The 12,030-nt window shown below is 43.2% G+C and overlaps 1 long non-coding RNA gene across 1 annotated transcript; it reads right to left on the bottom strand.

Annotated features, from left to right (window-relative positions):
* Nucleotides 1-2,764: 2,764 nt before the first annotated feature.
* Nucleotides 2,765-5,936, bottom strand: LOC113947571. Its single transcript, XR_003527804.1, has 3 exons — nt 5,882-5,936; nt 4,873-4,987; nt 2,765-2,832 (listed from the first exon to the last, which is right to left on the bottom strand). It is a non-coding gene; the product is annotated as an uncharacterized LOC113947571 (long non-coding RNA).
* Between the last annotated feature and the right edge of the window lie 6,094 nt (nt 5,937-12,030).

Below are 12,030 nucleotides of genomic sequence, written 5' to 3'. Positions count from 1 at the left end.
GTTCTGAGGGAGGCTCATTTGTGCAGTTGACTTCTCCAGCACTGAGTATCAACATTTTTCTTGTGTCATGAGGCTTGATGAGTTCCCAAGTCAAAGTTACAAGACTGGCATTCAAGTCCAAGTGAAATTCAGCAATCTCAGGCTCCATAAGTTATGTGCATTTTGTCTTTCTCTACAGGGGTGGAAAAACATACTTAAAGCACACAAATAAAATTAATAGCTCCTCAGATCCCTTCTCACTTGCTCTCCATCCTCCAAAGCCTCTGTGGCCTGCATGCTACTATAAACTAGTTGTGTTGGGGATTTGATTTAATACAGTGACAAAGCACTTGGGTCTCTGTGGCTGGAGTCCCCCAACTATTCTCTGCCCTGAAAGGTTTCATCTATTTTGCTTTGGCTTTGATGAAATTCTCAATGAAGTCATATTGGTGAATCAGAGACTGTGCAAGAGGAACTGTACTCCTCTTACCTTTGAAAGCTTGGCCTGAAGTTTAAGGCTTAGAAAAGAGGGATAAAGATTAGTAGCCATGTCAACCTCTTCAAAAGAGACAGGCTCAAGGATAACAATGTTGGTCTCAGCCATCAACCATGGATCCTGTATGATTCTACTCATTGGACAGACGGCAACAGTCATGTTCACAGGAGCAGAGTGCAGAATCATGTCCAGATCTTCAGTAAGCTTCTACACAAAATCCTAAGAGAGAAGGTTTCCAAATGTGATGCACAAGTTCTTTCAAAAACACCTGGTCAGGAACTGGACTCAAAGGGACAGGAAATGGATGCTGAGACAGCTCTCACCAAGCATAGAAGAAAAGAAAGGAGTAGCAACTGAAAGGATTGCAGATATTCCAGGTAGGCAACACTGAGAAGGCTGGAGAGGAAAAAATAAAGAAGAGTTCAGAAGGTAAAACACTACAGTTGTCTTGAAAACAAACTGCAGTGCCATAGATCCTGGAAAGACCAAGAGACATCAGCAAATCCTCCTCTTCACCCTCTTGAACACAGAAGGTTAATTCAGTGCTGAGAAGGTGGAGATCATGGGCAGGAGATGAGCATGACTTCAGAACACCTCAATGGTTCAGACCAGCAAATCCACTTCATGTCACCGTTCCTTCTTTCTCTGTTTCTGCAATCAACCCTGGTCACTTCTGCAGTTTCTCTTCCCAAGGAGAAGCAGCCTCCTCCCTCCTCAGAGCATGAAGGCCTTTGAGACAAGAGAAGTGGCAGAAAGAAAAGTAATACAGACATAACAATTTTCTTCTCTAAAAAGACTCAAATGGTAATTTAAAGCCAACAACTTTTCTGATGGGAAAGAGAAGCTGTTATTTGAATACCCTTATGCTACTCACTGCCTTTACAGCAGCAATGCTGGGTGCAGGTCTGTGGGGCAAGGTTTTGTGAAATTCAGAAGTGGTGAAGGCAGTGGAAATTAGGAGGTAGCAAGAGTCTTTCCTTCTCTCATTATTCCTACCCCATTCCTATAGCCTAGAAACTGGGACGTGACCATGCAGTGTCACAGCTACATTAGCTAACTCACACAAATCACAGATACTCACACTCCCAAGCAAACATGCTCCTGGCCCACACTGATGATTTGTCTCACGCAGAACTGACACATTTTTAGGGTCTAATTATTATCACAAAGCTCTAAACAGTGTGGGGCAGACTCTCAGCCTTTGCTCATCAATGCCCAACTGCTCCCACTGATCTCTTCTCTTGGAGCAGCAGTTTGTTAGCTGCAGGAACCGTCTGTTGTTTTGAGCTTGGGAACTGACAAATTAGAAGAGGTTCAGCCCAGGATTTGATATCTCCCTGCCAGAAGCTCAGATTTGATGCCCAGATCAGAGTCCGTGACATTCTGGGTATTTGGATTTTAGTCCCATGTGAGCCATGACAGTCCACAGCTCTTGCCAGTCAGTTCATGGCCTAGAATGTTACAAGTTCTGCTGAGGATCAGTGGTATTTGAAATGGCATCAGGTAGCTGTATGAAGATGAAAACAATTCCACATTCCTTTCTTTTGCTTCATACATAAATAGCCCCTGTCCCATAAATCCTGCTGCCAGGATGCCCTGCAGCAGTGCTCTCGGAAGGAAGCATACCCAGTTTGTCATTGAGTAGGGGTGCCAAGGCATCTTGGATTCCTCCAGAGTTGCTGTTCCCTTTGAGCTGGCAGGATTAGTATTGTCTGTAAAAAGGAACAGTTCATCTATAGCTTTTATAGGCCAAGTCTAATAGGAAGTGTCCTTTTGCCAGTGTGTTCTAAAGAATCTGCAAGATATCAGTCTCCATCCAGGCTGGCTGGAGGCTCCTCCAAAATCAGGCTAAACACCTTGGCAGCACAGCCCGTCACTAATCCCTAGAAAACAACCCCCTTTAGGAGCTAAATTTAGATACCATTTTTAAAAAGAACAAATTAATAACTCCTAAATTTCTGCATAGTAAAACAACAAATTCTCTACCTTACAAATGCCCTCAAATTGGCTTTTCACCTTCACTTACCTGTTTCCACACACATCAGTTATGGCAGAGACTGGTACATCCAATGCCTGCAAATTAAGTGAGCTGTGAACCTTCTTAAGCCACAGATGGAGAAGCACGAAGGTTGTGTGTAGAGGATTGTGCCACCAGTTTGTTTCTCACAGATGAGCAACCCTGGCTGGAACAAAAGCATTCAGCATAACCAAACGCCAGGGAACAAATAGTTGGGTATTTCAGCACATCAAATTCATGTCTCTTTCCCTTGTTAAATCTGTCTTTTTCTGGTGGTCATGGGCAGCACTGAGGTCTTCATAACAGTTTTTAACACAACAGAATTTCATGGGTTGAAACCCTAGAGAGAAAAGGCAAAAATAAAACATAAAATTGCTCTCTCATTACAGTACACTAGTATTGCCTGGAAATATGTCTTTTTTTTTTTCTTTTTTTGTACAGAAAACTTGTCCATTAAGTACTTCTCATACTTTTAGGAAAAGCATTCCCATTTGTAGAAGCATGGGACTAATTTTCTTCCTCTACTACTTTCAGTTTAGTTTTTTTGGTATGGAAAAGGAATAGGACCTAAAAGCCAAGGATGTTTCTATTGAAATCGGTGTGTCTGCCCCAGTGAGAAACCACATTGGATCAACTCACAACCAGTCTACTAAGCATCACATAGAGAACCTTCTTTGTGACCCATTAGGGCCCTCTTAGTTTCCACTTAAATGGAAATACACCTGTGATTTCATTAGAATCTGGATCTGGTCTGTAACAAAAAGCTCTTCCCATCCAGTTGCAGGAATACAAGTAGAATCTCTGGGACTTTATAATCTCATTGCAAAGTATCACTTTACATGTTATACATCTTCCCTTACTTTGTGGTGCTTAGCCCCCCCCATCAAGATGTCAGCTAGAACAGCCTTATACTTGCCTGACATTTGTGAGTTTGGTTGGAGCTTAAAGGCCAGGGAAAAAAAAAACAGGAGAAAAAAAAAAAAGGAGAAAAATAATTTCTTATTTGAACTTCAACTCTGGTACAATTACAGCCTGGGGTAAAAGCTCAGGTTGATTTCATTTTATCCCAATAGTCTATTTCTTCTTTCATCTGCCCCTCTAACTTTGCACCTGTTTTATAGATATATAGAAATCAAGAAGGCCTTAAATCTGCAATCCCTCATTAAACAAGACTCAGATGCCTTTCAGACTAAACACAGATGTCTCTTTATTTCAAGTCATCCATGTATAGTGGGGCCTTAAGTGACTTTAATCAGCACTATGACACTACAATAAAGATTATAAATTAAAGATAAATTTTGAACCTGGCCTGGATTCCTTATGATAAAAAAGCAAAGTTTAAAAAGGTAAAGAAACACTCAGTGCACTGTGTTGCTATCAACAGACAATCCCTCTAGCTCAGCAGTCTTGGGTTTTATCACATACACACAGAGCTCACAAGATACCAATCAATTAAACATTTTTGCTAAAGCATTTAGTCAGAATGGGAACATCTGGAGTTGGGATTCAATTGTCCAGAACTAGATGCCTGATAATTAATATTCCTTCAAATGGCTCTTCTTTCAAGGTGTCCCTCATGTTTCCAGCCATTCCCCTGTGGCTTGGGTACTCTTCTGAGTTATTGCTCATCCCCCAGCCCAAGACTTGTATAGAAACACAGGAGGCAGACGAGCTGAAGAACTTATGTTTCAGCATTGCCTCAGGCACATCAACCAGACTATGTATGAAAAATATCACCTCACTTCAACAGCAAAAGGAAAGAAAACATTTGAGGAAATATTCTAGGAAATATATTTGTATTGGCTCCATGGGACAAATGCGAGGAGGATGGATTCACCATCATAAGACCTTATGAAGATTCACCTCCAGTTCCAAAATCTGTATTTTACAATTCTAAAGGATCATATCCTTCAATGGCCTGTGGATCATGCTCTTGTGCAACTGAGGAATGCACCTTTTGACACCACTGAGCTGACTAAGCTCAGTCTGTCTTAGATGTACAAATTCAGGCTCTTCAGGCACAAACTGATATCTATATAATTGTTCCACACTTGGGCAGTGGTTGCTTCTCCTCAATTCAGCCCTAAAAGCCTGTCCAATTGAATTGAAAGTATTTCACTCTCACACTGAATGCTGGGCAGCCAGGGAATTTTTCAGCTGTCGGAAAAATGTCTTGTTTCAAAGAAATTTTGCTTTCTAGTTCCAGGGAAACAAAATAACTAGACTGGAGGGAATGTGTAGACCCTGTATCAAGCAGGGATATGTCCATAAATATTGATAGATCATATGCTAAGTCCTGGTAATGAGCAGCTGGATATCTTTACCTAAGAAACTTTTGGTACTTCTCAACTTTAATTGAGTTTGTCCACTGTTTTCTTACCTTCATTTTGCCCCAGATCATCTCCCCATGGCAGGTCTGCCTGCTGGTTTAGAGCCCAGTCCTATCTTCACAAGTCTATCTGAGAGAATCTTTGATGTCTTCATTGAGCTCTGCCCTGGGGAGGGGTAAAAAAAAAAAATAAATCAAAATGCCTACACAGTTGGCAAGTCCAGCTATGTCTATTTGGTTTCAAGTGCATTTCCAATCTCTTTAAGCTTCCAACAGGGAGAAAGGGATCTGACTCTATGCAATCTCATTCACACCTCTTCTCCTACTACTGTGGAGGCACGATGTTGACTTCTCAGCAAATATAGCCTCATTCCTCCGGGTCTCTGCATTGCTTGCTTAGCTGAGCCCCATCAAATTATGTTCAAATCACACTAAGACAAGAGAAAAATCAGAATGTGCCCCTTTCATACCTGGCTTTTATATTTCTTTGCTTCTAATAGAATTTATCATCCAGAGGAATTTCAGTTTTTACAGAGCTTCTTCTCTTTCCCCTCTGCGATTTGGGTCAAATCCTATCACTGAGCTCTGCTAAATTTCTTGCAATATTAGCATTGCTGTCCTCCAGTCTGGTGGGGATGTGACAAGCAAACATTGCTGAGCTGTGTCCCAAATCCAAGCTAAGAACACCAAGAGGACTGTGGAAAAATGCTCAGACATCCTAGCCCAGCTCCAGGGAACCTGAGAATGGAAGCTCATGAAGCAGGCACAGGACAAGTAATGCCCATACCTTGCATGGGAAAGGAGGGTGGGAAGAGCTCCTGCAAGCTCCGGATTTCCAGACGCTGACACAGACACTCATGCTGGAGCCACCAGTTTCTAAATCAGAGCAAATACAGGGCCAGAAAGAAATAGAGGATGACAACAGAAGGTCAAATGGACAGGGGAGGTAAAATCACAAGGAAATAAAGAGAAACGAGGCTTTTTATTGGGCCCATTCTGATGATGCACAGGTAGGAACATAACAAGGGCTGCTCTGACATGTAATTCAGGCTGGATGTACCTTAGAAAGGGCTGTGTTTCTCCAAAAATAAAGTTGCTGTCCTCATTTCACTCTGTCTGGAAAAATGGGCAGTGTGGAGAAGACAGTGGACAGGAGACATCACCTACATGGGCCAAGAGGCTGGAGCTTTGAAACAAAAGCAGAAACAGGTTTGGTCATCTCAAGGAACACGTTATGGGCAACAGCACAATTCACCACAATCTCTACCCTCCTATTGAACTCAAAGCAACTACAGTTTTAAATAAGCATCTTCAGCATGGAAAAGGACCCCCAAAGGATACATCAGAGAGCAAGTGGGAAGGAAATAGTTCTTTGCAGTAAGGACACCACTTTCACCTTACCTCGTTCCCATCTCTCCTTCCTCTCCAGGGGCCTATTTTATAGCCCTGCACAGGTGCCCCCAGCCACTGTCACATGAGCTGCTGGTAGCTGATGGGTCTCTCTGCTTCCCTGAGATTTCCTAGTTCAGGAACTCCTTGTGCACCGTGTGGGAGCATTCTGCTGTGGACCATACCAACACCAGAGATGGTCCCCTTGGCACCCAATGGCTAGTGTGGATCACAGCACCTTTAAATCTTCCCTGACATTTAAACATGTTTAAAGCTCCTCTTCAGTCAATAAGTGGAGAACATACACCTTGGAGCATATGGCACATGTGCTGACTAACACTGTAGATAATGTCAGTAATAATGCTCCAGAGTGCACATGAGCTGGGCTGCAGCCTTCCGATGAGGAGATCAGGGTAGGCCTGGCTGCTGGGTTGTATTTTTAATACAAAACATAAAAATAGAGAAAGATGTAATGGGCTTCTGTTTTCAAATAAGCTTCCAATTGTGCCACCTGTAAGTCAAGGAGATGTGGGAGGACAAAAAAGAAACCATCAGGTCATAAAAGCTCCGGGAGAAATACACCGATAACCCAGATCTCTATTTTCCAAGGTGCCACTGCTCAGTGTCCTCCAATCTATGGGAATGCTCAGAGTTTATTCCTGCAAATTGCTACAGCTAGAGAGTTTCCTGCTCTTGGAATAGGCTCAACAAATTGCCTCGTGGTAGGGAATAACAAGTCCTGAAGAAACCAATAACTGCACCTACTATCTCAGGCCTGTGAGACTGTATTTATTTTCCATATCAGTTCCAGACTGAGACTCACAGACTTCCTGCCCTTATAACTCACGCTGGAGTAGATTTTCATCTCACATGAGGGATACCTGAGCTGTGGGTTGACTTAGTAGCTAGGATTTTGTTCTGTGGTCTGTAGTGAAGAGAGACTTGTGGAAGGCATTTGGCAAAGTAAACTGTACAAACCAGCCAACAGATAGTCCTCTCCCTTTCACAGCCCCTAATGAGCCCTTTGCTTCTTATCAGAACAACAAGGAAACAGACATCCCTCCAGCACATAACCAGCCCCTCTCTGAGGACCAGGAGATGAAACCATATGCAATAAGTTACAAACATGGAGTATTTCTGACCTCATTTGTCTGCTGATAGGATTCAGACCTTATTCCAACCTGCAAATGGGATGTGCTTCACTAGTTTTAAATCACTCAGCAGGTGATAAGTGGTTAACGCCTGAAGCCCTGAGGTGCCTTCAAAACATAATTGCTTATTAAAATAAAACAATAATTAAGTGGAAGACACAGAACGTTGTGATTTCTGAAAACTGGATCATTTTTTATAATGAATTATTGAGGCTGAGAGCAGACAAGGTGTAGCCATAAAACAAGGGAGAAGGGCTGAGTCAGAGAGCTGAGGGCACACACTGCTCTGGCAGCCAAGGGAGGAAAGAAGTGTGAGGGCTTGAGAGCACCCATGGAAAAGATGCTCCAGATGCCACCACAGCAAAGGCATAGCTGTATTTGATGAGCAGGGAGTCACATTCAGATTTGCCCTGGGGGTAGACAAACTTCATGCTCAAAAGGTTCAGAATCAAGCCAATCACAGGCATCTTTTCAAGGTCTTGGAGGAAGAGGAAGGGATTTGCTTGGTGACAATTCCTGCCTCCATGTGACCATGACCTTGATGATAAGGATGGAAGGTCACAACTTCTCAGTTCCCTTCAGGTTCCAATTAAACTGTCTCAGTGACCAGCACTTGGACCAGGCCCTTCTGGAGTCAGTGTAAAACAAGTTTCTCACCTTTGTAGCACTATCCACCAATGATTGATCATGCCTCTGTGGGGATCTGTAAGCCAGAAACTCAAACAGGACATCCCTCACAGAGTCTGAGGTTCCCAAAGATATTTTATACTCTTATATTCCCCCTTCCTTCTCTCCTCCCAAGCACAAAGATCAGAAGTCTCCATCTCTTTCAGGCAAGATCTGACAAATACTGCCAACCCCAAGAGCTTTGATTAGTCAGAGTAAAAACCACTGCATTAACTGTTCAGTTAGCAAATACCTGATTGTTTTCATCCTCTTCACCCCACAGTGTGAGCTGCATAGTTTTAATCATGACTTTAGGCTTAATCCTGATTACTTCATTGCAAACTGCAAGAACATATAATTACTTACAGTGCCATTCTAGGCTAGTACTCAGTCCTTCAGGTCAGCAGGTGACGGGGGAATCATCATGTGGCTTTCTGTGCCCCTGCTTCTCATACAATGGCAAAGTCCTGCAAACCCTGAGCTGACAATTAAAGAGAAAGTATCAGTGTAATTTAGATCCTAAACTTGAAAGCCTTCCAGCTTTGCATGCTCGTTGTAGAAATAATTCCACAGAAGAGGAGCAGAGATAGAGGAGTGAAAGTGTTGCCGTATACTCTCCAAACACATGCCTTGTTGTACAAGTTCACCATAGTAGCAGGGAGCTGGTGACACTGGCAGGAGGCTGTCCCATACACAAGGCAGACTATCAGGCTCAGTTTGTCTGTAGCGTAACAACTTTAAAATATTTCATCTTAATCCAGCCCCTGGTACCACATTACAAAACTCCCCGGTGATAACTAGCTCTTCGTTAACAACCTCAGCAGAGGGTCAAGGCTGGAAAGAGCAATGAAGAAGTTGTTCCTAGAGTAAACTTCTCCTCACCCTTCCAGGCCAGGGTGAGGAGAAAACCAGACTCCACTGTCTGGCCTACAGCTGTCCCCAGAGCTCCCCATACTGGCAAGAGGTGCCAGACAATTTTGGCTTCTAAACATTTCCACATTAAAAATGACTACCAGCACTTCAAGAGATCTCCGGCCTCAGCAAGCAGGAAGGAGGCAGCACATAGCTAAATGAAGAGTCTATTTTTAACCTGGGCTCATTTCTTAGGAAAGGAATCATTCATAACGTGTATGTATACAGGGCATCAGATACAAGATAGGCTTGGCTGCAAGCACTCAATATTGGACCTGCCAGCTCCCTCCTTTCTGTACTGGGAAGCAAGGGCTCTTTGCTGTCTTACATGGATCATGGGGAAATGCTGAAGCTATGAGATTATCTGTTTTGTGTCCCCCTGTGCAGTGGCTGCTCTGGTAGGAGACGAAGCTGCCCAACTCCCATTTCATCCCCACTCATGCTCAGAGCCCATCCTTGAGGCATTCTTAAAACCCTTGCTTCTTCTGTTTCCAGCAGCACTGAGTCCTGCACCTTTCTGGGAGGTCCTCTTCTGAAGCAGACACTAGCTTAGCCTAAGGTAATTCATATGTCTCGCCAGGCTTTTCTCTACATGGGGTAAGTGCAGGTTTCCTGAACTTGGAAACCCTTTGCTTGCAGCCCTCTCACTTCCCCTAGCACTTATATCCTTTGCCATAATCAGTGGTCAAATGCTTCTGGCTCAACAAGAGCACAGATCACTTTGAACTGCAGTTCTGATAATTGGGTTTGGCAGGTAATATTTGGCTCTAAGACCTTTCTCATCCTTTTGATTTCACATTTATAAAGTAGATGCTCGAGGATTTCAACTCTGAAGGTAAAAAAGACTATTATGATCATCTAATCTGACCTTCCACTTACCTGTGGGTGTAAAAATTTACCCAGTGGTCCTTTACTGAGCCCAGGAACTTCTAGTTGAGCTGGATTGCTGCTTTCAGAAAAGTGACTTGAACTTGATATATTGGCTTTAAGTAACAGAGAGCTTACCACATCCCTTTGGCAACCACTCCAGGGGTTCATCATCCCATTGTTAAAAACATCCACCTCGTTTCCCAATTGGAAATCAATGCTAGACAAACATAGACATTGGATCCTGTTACATCCCTTTCTCCACTAGCCTAAAAAGCCTCTAACATTCAGTATTGTTTTGTTTTTTCCCCTCAGCTCTGAACAACTACTCCTAGAGTCTCTGTAGTGTGCCAGGTTTAGAGAAGAATACACATAACAGACACACAGCAGCTCTGTTCACTGTTCTGAACACTGGTTCACCATCAGTCTCAGCCTGAGCAGTTTCAGTGTTTTTCTGCTTGGAGAGCCCCACTCCCATGTCTGTCCCTAACATCAGGGTGTTGCTTTCATGGTCTCTCATCCCCGCCAACTCAGAGGTGCCCCTCACCTCATCCTAAGAGCTCTTTTGCTCACATTAAACAAGAAGGCCAGGTTAACAAAGGTGCTTTTGGGTTGTATTAGCCTAAACCTCCTGCTGTGTTTCAGGCTCCAAAAAGATTGCAACACCATTATAAAAACACGCGGTTTGGTTTAGTTGCTTAAAATTAGACTATGAACCTCCACGACCCTTGGGATGGGTGCATGCACTGGGGAGAAGGGAAGAAAAGAGAGCTCAGAAGTCAGCCAAAATACTCAGGCTCTGAGCTTAGCTCACAAAGAACTGCAAACCATGTTTTCAATCTGCTGCTTAAGGGCTTCTGGGATCCAAAGGCCACTTCTAAGAGCTCACAACAGGTAGTTACGAGAGTAAACAAGGCCAGAAATTCTTGCAAGAAAATTCATCATGCTGCTCAAAAAATTTTGGGGCCCATATTGCAAGTGTGGATGAGAGCCATTGATTACAGGATATGGGTGCAACAACAGCTGAAGAGGAGTTTGGCTTCCTTTTCCTCCATGACAAAGAGCATCACATCTCAATTAAGAAAGCACAGACCCTCCAGCTACCCCAAGAAAGCAATTGGAAAACTTAATGTATCTCATCAGAATACAGCTTTTGCTAATTGCTCACACTAGACCAACAGTCCTCACACTTAACTTCCCCCAGAAATAAGACAGAAGAGAAAGAAAACCATCACAGGCAATACAAGAAGAAGCTATTTAAAAGGGAACAAAGCCAGCAACACATCTTACAGTCAAAGCCAGATAGAGTTTGGGGGGAAATCAACCCCAAAACCCCAGTCAAACAAGCCCCCTCTCCTGACCCCAGTGACTCTAAAACATGGATCCTCCTGCATGAGCCTTTTGAGTGTGCAGAGGGAATTGAGGTGAGTGACGAAGCAATGCCCAGCAGCTGGGCCACTTCACTAGTCTGTAAGTACCTGCAGTCAGCCAAGCACTTCGGTGCCCTCCCAGGCAGCTGGGGGCTGCAATTAGCTCCTTTGCCCCAAATTTCTTCCTTGAGCTCTTTATTTCAATAACCAGAAATACATCATATGTTGAACCTGTTATTGTGTGGAGGGAGATAGTGCAGGTGGGAGGGATTAACCAGAATATAAATAAAAAGCCTAAGGTACAGCAAAACAATAATAATAAAAATCCACCTGTATCATGAGCTTTGAAAAACCCTCCTTTCTCTCTTCAGATACTGTGGTGTATGCACACCTCCATCTTTCTCCTGGCTATGAGTCCCACATTGTTGGCCTGAAACTTTTTTTCCTGAAGAGAAACATGAGGGAAGTCTTTTTTTTTTTCTTCTTTGAGAAACAGGACAGAATCATATGAATCCATAAAACATAACTTTTATTATCCCCCCATCTGCTTTCCCACCAGATGGCACATATTTGCAAAATAGCCCTTGGAGGCAAGGGAAAAGAAGGAGAGAAAGAAAGTTGCAGTGAAGAAATCCAAAGTGATGGGAAGATCTTAGGGAAACTGTTGTAATGTATAATCAGCCCATTTAATACAGAACACTAATGCACAGCTGCTGAGAAAACTTGTCCAATATGCTTCTGCAACAGCAAAAAAGGCCTCTGAGGTCATCTTGGCTCCTCCATTATGCTACAAAGAAATTGTCTAATTGCAGAAACTTGTGTAGTCTTCAGTATTAACCTCTTTCCCTCACAGG

The sequence above is a fragment of the Corapipo altera genome, unplaced genomic scaffold (genome assembly GCF_003945725.1).
Source record: "Corapipo altera isolate COAL_440 unplaced genomic scaffold, ASM394572v1 50, whole genome shotgun sequence".
NCBI classification, from domain to species: Eukaryota; Metazoa; Chordata; class Aves; order Passeriformes; family Pipridae; genus Corapipo; species Corapipo altera.
The sequence above is the reverse complement of the archived record's forward strand: the minus strand, read 5'-3'. Positions and strand labels throughout refer to the sequence as shown.